A 2,500-nucleotide genomic window follows, 5' to 3' on the forward strand; every position below is an offset into this window, starting at 1 on the left:
TTCTTCATGAAAGGAGTAGACATGGATGGATAATCGATTATATATATATATATATATATATATATATATATATATATATATAATGTGCGTATATAATATATATAATGCGTGTTACATGTGGTGCAAGTGTACAAAATTCACTCACACACGTACATGCGTTTATGAGAGTCAAGCCCATGGCCACGGGACTATATCCTGATGTAGTGAGTCCACGCTCGACAGACTTGGGAGTACGTGTGGCATCCCCCCCCCCCCACACCAAGATACACTTAAGCCATTAGGTGGGTGGGATATGGCTGTTTACCTCCCCATGTGTTCCAACTTAAGGCAAAGGCCCTCCTTGCCCGGAGGCAAGGGAGCTCCTGGTTCCGGCGGCGACCAGCATCGCTCCGGAGCCGAGGGCAGCTAAGAATCCCCGGGCTGACTCAGGCCGACGCACGACACTGCTCATGCAATCTAAGGGCGATTTTTAACATTCCTTGAAGAACTTTCCTTTATTAATTGGGATATTGTAGGACACGATGAAGTTAGAAAACTGGGCGAAGAACAGAAAAAAATAAATGATGGACACTTGTTCTATCGGAGAGGTAAATCCAGGGTAGCAAACAAGACTTGAGGGTAGGTTTCTTAGTTCACAGACGCTTAGAAAAGAATATTATAGAATTCTATATAATTACCGAAAGAATAGCTTCAATAACAGTAAATCTGAACAATAGTTACAACTTGAAGATTGTTCAAGTCTATGCTCCAACCTGAAGCCACAGTTATGAAGAAATAGAAAACTTCTATGAAGATGTTCCTTTAACCAACGGGAGAATAAACAACAACAACAACAACAACAACAAAAAAAAAACTAATTCACAATAATTAAGGGAGAATTTGATAAGAAGATGGACAGAGAAACCTCTGTTGCACATTGCGGAACAGGCACCAGGTATGAGAGGACAAATGCTAATCGATTTGGCTGAGGATCGATCACTCAATATCATGAATACATTCTTCGAAAAAAGACTAGAGCAGAAATGGATATGGAAGTCGCCATCTGACAGAAAAAAAAAACGAAATTGACTTCATAATTCCAAATAGGCCCGATAGAGTAAAAGTGTAATCATTAATAATGTAAATATCGGAAAGGGAAGGGAAAGGAATAAACTCAATCGCAAGACCAAACAGAATTTAACCTTAACATCCAAAACAGATACTCTCTGTGACGAACAAACAGTCCAATGACATGATAAAGGAAGCTGAAAATATTGTCGAAGAGGGACAAAACAGAATTAGCAGAGATAACAAAGACTACAAATAAGAAGAAGAGGGAGGATTACGTAAATTCAACAATAAAAGAATAAATGAAATAGTGATCTCAGCATTAAAACAGCTGAAAGTAGACTTGGAGTTGGGAAATATAATGTATACAATGAAGAAAACCAGACGAAGTGGTAAATAACAAAAATGAAATCATTAAAGTAGTGGAAGACTTCTATAAGGAACTATACAGCTCTCCTCTCTCTCTCTCTCTCTCTCTCTCTCTCTCTCTCTCTCTCTCTCTCTCTCTCTCTCTCTCTCTATCTATCTTTCTCTATCTCTGTCTTTCTCTCACTCTATGTTTCTCTCTCTTTCCCTCTCTCTCACAAAAACAAAAACAAAAACAAAAACAGAACACCCATATTACTACAAAAATCCCCGAATGAACCAAAAATCCTTCCTACACCCCCCTCCCCCGCCCCCCGCGCGATTTTTAGCCAGTGTGGCCATTTAAGATACTATAAACCAATATAAACGTACCTTAAATACCTGATTTAAGAAGAGGGCGGGTAGATCTACGAAGAAAATGGCGTAGAGGTGTAGACGTCATTTAATATCAAATTCACACTGTTGTTTGCACTCTAATGTCTTTTTCTTATATGTTTCCATGGTGCTTAACCAATTCAATAAGTGTTTCAATTTTAACACCGTGTTATTTTGTTTGATAAATCACTCCACTGACCGAAGATTACACCGATTCATTAAAGACAAATTCGAAAACCGCGCGCGAATGGCGACACGTGTTCTGAACCCAGTGGCATTGGCGAATCGCGTATCATTGCGCCATGCTATGACGTCACCATTTTTTTTTTTATGTGGAAATTGACAATAGATAAGAGAAAATAGTTGAATTAATGAGCTAAGATGGTATTTTATATAATATGGTGACAAAGTGTGATAACTTTACGTGGAATTACGCTTTAATGTTTATCAAGTGATAGATAGAACTACTAGTACTACTTTCCACAGCGCTGTGTTCTGAGTTGCATGGTTTGTTTACATTGACATTTACATTAATGTGCGTTTATTAAAATTCCATTTCCTCTAGATTAACCTCGATCAATCTGCAATATCTATCTATCGATTTATCTATCTATCTGTTCACCTATCTATCGATCTATCTATCTATCTGTTCACCTATCTATCTATCTATCTGTTCACCTATCTATCTATCTATCTACAGCATCTGTCTATT

This window comes from Penaeus chinensis, chromosome 41 (assembly GCF_019202785.1).
Source record: "Penaeus chinensis breed Huanghai No. 1 chromosome 41, ASM1920278v2, whole genome shotgun sequence".
NCBI lineage: Eukaryota > Metazoa > Arthropoda > Malacostraca > Decapoda > Penaeidae > Penaeus > Penaeus chinensis.